Raw genomic sequence first — 7,338 nt, 5'->3', positions numbered from 1 at the left:
TGAGGCCGGAACTGTTCCTTACTGCACATATTCGACAACATTAACCACATGTTAGAGAGCTCATACCTTACAGCTCAGAATAGATGTAGTCTTTTAGTGTCAGGGTTGGACTGAAGACAGCCAAGAAAAGCAGAGGAGCTGTTGTACCTAAATGAGAGCCAGTGATGATAATAGGAGGCCTGACACTGTGAACATGATTACCACAACAAAGACTCTAATTGTGGGAGCAACGGTGAATAGATCCTTCAGAAAATCTGCTATGCTCCCTTCATCATCTGTAATCGACACACATGATGTGTGACATCAGAACTAATGCAAAATACACCTATCAGGTCTGAAAAACATGTTTTTGCTTCTAAATAAAGTCCATACAGGCACAACAATAAGCTTTCAGGAGGACAGAAATAAAGTGTTTGGTGATGATAATTGTCTAGAATATTTGTCTCGCATGGTGTGACGTAGAAAGAAAATTGAAGAGTGAACATAACAAACTAGCTGTGACGGATGGAGATTAACTTCTGAGTGTTATTTCTCCTCTTCGGCTTCACGATGTTCTCTGGGCTGTTGGATTGAAGATAACGGAGGGAACTTCAATACTTTTTTCTTTTGGAACAAGTTTTTATACTTTCAAAAAGTCTCACACAAGACAAACCAGCGTCAAACATAAAACTGATTTGACATTGCTCCAGTTTAAACACAAGACGAATAAGAAATCCAGAAAAGGGTTTTCATTCAAAAACAGTGATCCTGTGGGGTTGTTTGAAACAAGTGACTGTGATGGAATTCAGCAACAAACTGGACACTGGACACAGAAGACTCAGGAGACTCTGACGGCTTACGTTGAAATAGTTTATGTAGAACTTGATCAAGGAGAAATAACATAACAGTACACAGGCAGGAGAGTGCAGTGCAATGCCAAGTCAGTTCTGACAGACAAAACCCTTGGCATGGTATTTATTCCCTCTGAAGACGACACTAAAGTTAGATAACCATGTTTGGACAATAGGAGAACAACAAGTAGGAAGAAGACCTGTGCTCTAGTCTGGAGACAGTAAGTCGGCCATAACACATAGATAAAGACAGGAGCAGGGGGAGAGACCTTGACTACTACCCTGACACTATCTCGCCCGTCACAGACGACATAGGAAACAAGTTACTCTAAACATGACATTTAGACTGAAAGAATACAATAGTTAAACATTCTTAGATACATATATATAAGACTATGAAAATTCCACGACAGATCCCCCCTGTTTGATCATGAGATCAACACTCACTACCACATTAAACCCATGCCTTGGGATAGTCCGCAGAACTGCACTCTTTATCACAAAATAAAACACAACAGGATCACAGCTTCATTACAGCAAACATCAGCATCAAATCATTAGAAAATCACAAATAAGATGACTCAAAACAAACTGCACTCCCTTTCACAAATTGAAAACATTTGAAAAGTCGGGAAGTGTCCCCCATACACTTTCCCCAGCGTATGTTCTATGAGTTCCGCCTTGAGACCAACAGGGCCTCAGTATCTCAATTCACAACACACAGCCCCGTGAAACGGAGGAGTGTTCGGGAATGTCGGGCAGAGGTCACAGATCACAGCTCCCCACACTCCGCAAAACCCTCCCCTTTGTTTTGTCTTTCTTTCTTTGAGAGGAGGGGGAAAAGCATCGTGTGTTCCCTACTCTAGTCTACACAATACATTGTCCCTAACCTCGGGGGTGAAACAGAAATTAAATCACACATTGTATAAATGAAAACATTACCATATAACGTCAAAACTTTAAGAAACCATCATGAAACCCAAATCATTATAATAAGGCCAAAATAACACCTAGCACTCCATGTTTAAGGTCAAGTCATATAGATTACTTCGAACTTAATTTTAATCCAAATACCACAAATTATCTGCAACTGAAAAATACACCAATTCACTCTCCAATTGTCTGATCATTTTCTCACAATGTATATCATTCATTTATCTCTATTTATTATTTTATTCTCTCAATATTTTTTATTTCAATAAAATCAGAAAGATGCTATAACACTTATTAATCTTCTATACTTTCCAGAGAGTGCTGGATACATACTCTAAATTCAAACCCATTACCAAAACTGTAAAACCCTTAAATCAATGTTATTTAATAATCAGTTTAAACCACTTCAAATAAATCATTTCAACCCAGAAAATCATAACACAGAATCAACATCATTGATCACCTTGATTATTATCTCAACCCTGTATGCAAAGCATACTTCCAGAATTCTGACCCTTTATCTAGGCCATGGGATCCCCCCTGTTCATCACCTTCAGTCCTTTATTCATACAGAGACAAATCATCATCCTCCTCAGCAGGGAACCCTGGGGGAACCCACTCCTCATAAGCTTTTTCTATGACCCCTAGAGAGACACTGTCCTCATCTACTACTATCTGTGGGGCCTGGCTGATTGGGCTGATAGCTCGTCGAAAAATTGCTTTGACTGCTGCAACCAGACAAGAACCTAAAATCAGAATTGTTAGCAGAGTGATTACAATAGTGGCTAAGAATTTGACTACACCAGCGCCCCAGGAGCCGAATAATCCTGTAAAATTACCAAAATCAAAACCATGAATGTCATGTAGTTCTTTTAACCCCTGGGCAGTGTCATGTACCATATTCATAACATCAGTGGTGGCATCAGATATATAGGAACAACACTCAGTGCCAATCACCTTACAAGTTCCTCCCTGGGCTGCCAGGAGTAAGTCCAGGGCCACACGATTTTCCAGAGCCACAGTCTTTACCTCCTGCAGCTCCTTGTTTACAGCCATAAGGGCCCTACTTGAAACATTTAAATGATGCTCTAAGACTTTAGACAAAGCTACGATTTCTTGTTGGGACACATAAACACCATAAGATGGCAGAAAGACACTGGCAACCTTTTGGAACCCTGAGAGCTCTCTTCTCTGTCTCAGGGGAGGGGAATGCAGGACTGCAAGTTCCTGTGAGTCCACCTCTCGAATCATAGGGACTAAATAAGCTAAATAGCACACTCCCCTCAGCCTAGCGTATGGCATGCACCTATAAGCTTTGTTACCACAAATGAGATATACTCTTTCTGGGAGAGGCTGTTGTTTAAGGCTAACATTTACCACTGAAGTACAAGAACCCTCACCCAAATTTGGCTCGTTAGAGTAACCCACCCCTCTAAAGCATAGAGAAACATTCTGCAGCTCATAAGTATAAACGGGTGGAATATAGTCAGAACAGTCTCGTGGAGGCGTCTTCTCATCAGTAATCATAACAGAACAATTGTGCATGGAAACTTTAACCATATTAAATGACCGTGTGCCAAACCACGGCTGAATTTCAATCAAAGCCTCCACCAATAATGAAGAAGTGTAAGGCTGTGGGACACATACAAGATCTCTTTCAGATTTGGTACAGTTAGTCTGGGCCAAGGTTAAATGCAATTTATATTGAAGAGTCAACATCACGAAGGGTTGTACCAAATTTATGCGCAACAAGTTTACATAATTTACACCTATAGGCAAATAGTTAGAATTTACCTCTGCGACTGTATCCAGAGCCAGATCAGTGTACCTGGGGAACTCAGGATTCCCTTTGGGGTAAGCAGGTGTGTAACATTCATCTGTACCTGCTTCCATTCTAGAACCTAGACCATTCCAATCAACCATTACATAATCTGCTTTGGAAAAAGGAACAGGGGTAAACATTGGAGAATGCATAGATTTAGGCATGTTTTGACACAACCAACATTTACTCAGATTACGCTCTCGTGCATAATCCACCATCAGGAAGGCAGCTGAATTTCTTTCATCCGGACGGAAAGAGGTCCCTCCAACAGGCTTTACAGCCTCATAGTAGATTGTAGTACGTGCCTGCTCTACGACAGCCCAGTCATCTTCGTCCTCCTGAACAATACAGTCAGTGCCCAGTTTAGGAAACAGTCTATAATTTACCCTCCATTGTGCGCAGTCAGGATCCTCGCTCAGCTGCTGCACTGTGAAACACCACAGGTCTGGGGTCTCCTTCAACGGAAGAATAGGTGTATAACTCACAATCATGTAGTCAAAGGAGGCTGGCCTCACAACTGTTTGTTTTGGGTCCAGAACTCCCCACGTTCGCCTCCCCTTTGCATCGTTTTTACGGTATGCAAGTAGGCAATCATTCAGTCCACACCTGCGGGACGGACACCGGACAAAGACTGGGTTCACCTCTCGTTTGGCTCTGTAGAGAGGTGGAACAGAAACAGGTGGAACAGAAACAGGTGGAACAGAAACAGAGTCACTGGTCTCTTCCTTGTTATCCTCGTTAGGCTGTCTCCCTTCGTCTTTCACATAGTCATGTTTTGTCATTCTTTTTTGTCTCATCTTCAAACTGTGTGTCAGGAAGGTGCGTCTTACATTAGTTGTGGATTTAGGAATAGCCACTGCAGCTTCCTTCTCACTGTGGCTCACACCTTTTCTTTCTCTCAAAGACACACACTTGTGGGGCTGCTTTCCTTCAGCACCACTCTCTTTAAACTGTGCATGGGGCTGCTGTCTGTCAGCATCATGCTCCTGGAACTGAATACGAGGTCCCTCGTATTCTTTGTGAGGCAAATCTGTGCCTCTCTCCCTGACCTCCTGGTCAGGATCGCCACTCCCGCTCTGCTCTAACCCTCGGTCAGGATTCACCACCACGAGGAGGAGGAGGAACGTCAGCCCTCCCCAGAGGATCGAGCCCCCTGTTCTGGAGGTGCCAACCGGCACCGGGATGCGTGCACCCATTCTGCCCTGCCCTCGACCTTAAGAGCAGTTCGAGTGACCAGCAACACCTGGAATGGACCTTTCCACCTGGGAGAAAAAGAGACTTTGTCCAAGGATTTTATTAGCACATAATCTCCACACTGAAAAGGATGGATAGGGTTATCAGAGGGTTTAGGCAGCCGGTCCGCAACCTGCAAATGAAATCTTCTCAGTTGCTCTGTTAGGGTTTTTACATAGTCAGTTAGGAATTCATCAGTCCACAACAGTGTTAATTTGTGGGGTGTCAAAGGTGGACTTGACCCTGTGGACATTGGTCTCCCCATCAAAACCTCATGAGGACTTAGCCCGATTGTTGTGTTCGGTGTGCTTCTTATGGAGTATAACACAAGGGGAAGAGCATCCGGCCATTTCAGACCCGTGGTCATCATTGTTTTGGTCAACTTCTCTTTGATGGTGGAGTTCAGACGCTCCACCTGACCTGAGCTCTGTGGGCTATATGGAATGTGTAGCTGCCACTGAAACCCTAACACTGCTGCAAGGCTCTGGGTTATCTTAGCTACAAATGCAGGCCCTCTGTCACTATTAATCCCCATTGGAACTCCAAAACGAGGAATAATCTCTTTTATCAAACATTTCACCACTGTTTTCGCATCTTCTCTTCTGGTGGGAAATGCTTCTGGCCATTTAGAAAACTGGTCAGACATTACAAGCATATATTTGTAACCCTGACAACTCGGCATATGTACAAAATCTATTTGCATATTTACAAAAGGCCCTGATGGTGGAGGTAAATGGTCGTGTTTGACAGAGCTGTTCTTCTTCCTGGTCTGCTGACATGTCATGCATCTGTCTACCAGTGTGTGAGAGACCTGTGTGATGCCAGGTGCAAACCACTGAGATCGAATTACATCATTTATCCCTCCTTTTCCTACATGTGAAGGCCCGTGTGCCACATGAGCCAGAACATGGAGGAGTGACCTAGGACAGACCGGTCGACCATCAGGGTGGAGCCACAAGCCGGACTCCGGGATCAAGAGACAACCTTTACGAACCCATAAATTTTTCTCCACAGTATCAGCGCGGTTTTGCAATTCCGCGACATCATTAACGGAGGGCAACATAAGGGGATCAGGAGGCTGCAAAGAAGTACATTGATTCACCCTAGAGGTAGAGGAAATGGCTGCTTGTTTAGCTGCAAAATCAGCTCTTGCATTTCCCCGGGAAACAGAATCAGATCCATTGGTATGAGCTTCACATTTAACAATAGCAAGCTGCGCTGGTAGCATGATGGCATCAAGCAAATTTTTTATCAAATTGTGGTGTTTGACTGGTTTCCCTGAGGATGTGAGAAACCCTCTCATTCTCCAAAGTTGCGCAAAGTCATGTGCTGCACCAAAAGCATATCTTGAATCTGTAAATATTGTGACCACTTTGTCCTTGGCTAAGGTACAGGCTCTGATAAGAGCATGCAGCTCTGCTGCTTGAGCTGAAGTGCCATTGGGCAGAGCTGCTGCTTCAACTACTTCCCAGTCACTCACTACTGCATAGCCAGCCTTTCTCCCTTCCCACTACACCCGCAGGTGTGTCTGGTGAAAACGTCTGTTCATTGTGTGCTTCTGAACCCAGTGTTTGCATTCTCGACTGAGTGGAATGGGTAGTAGCTGGTGCATTTCTATCTGTAGTTGGACTGCTTGTTTTCAACTCTGGTTTATGTGTGTGTCTGCTTTTATCTTTAGCTTTATCACTTTTGTTTTTGAGTTTGTGTTTATTCGCTGCTGTGGATTGATGATTCCCCATTTTGTGAGTAAACAGTTATCACGTATCACAAGAGCAACAGCAATCGGCAAAGCTGCACAGCAAAATGCTTTAAAACATAGCTTTCATCAGCACAATAGGAGCAAAACCAGCAAAACACACAGCAAACACTTAAAACATTTAATAAACACTTCAACTGCATTCAGAGTCTCTTCTGAAGTCATGGAAAGTTTTAATCATTTGATTTTGTTTTCAGTTGCTGTACTTCTATGTGGCCGGTTATGCTCGATCTACTTTCTCTCTCTCTTGGTTGACTTATGTAACTTAATGCACATAAGTAAGTAGTGTTGGGACTTATTATTTATTTAAATAGGAGGGATTTATACCAAAATTCAACCCCCTTTTTTGCTCTGAAGTCCGTAACTTTGCAGAGTCTTATTGTCCCGCCGAACACAGAATCACAACTGGTCTTGTCTTAACGAGATGAATCCTTTAATCATTCGATTCACCTCAGAACTTTTCCCAAGGGTTAAGACTCACAGATTGAATATTTTCTGTGTCGAGTCGCAGCCCGAAGCTGGCTCAGACCTCTTGACTACCCCCGCAGGGTGCCCGTCTTTCCCAACATCTAAAAATTTGTAGACTCCATTTTATTCCATAACGCCTTAACTTAAAAAATATCTACATACAGCAATTACCAATTCACTACTGTCACTATGTGTCAAGTTTTAGAACTCTAAATCCCAATTACAGTTTCTTTTAGATCTTGTCAGACTCAGACATGGTAAAGCAAATAAAAGTTTGCACTTACCAGTCTTTGTCG

The sequence above is a fragment of the Notolabrus celidotus genome, chromosome 2 (assembly GCF_009762535.1).
Source record: "Notolabrus celidotus isolate fNotCel1 chromosome 2, fNotCel1.pri, whole genome shotgun sequence".
Taxonomy (NCBI): Eukaryota; Metazoa; Chordata; class Actinopteri; order Labriformes; family Labridae; genus Notolabrus; species Notolabrus celidotus.
The sequence above is the reverse complement of the archived record's forward strand: the minus strand, read 5'-3'. Positions refer to the sequence as shown.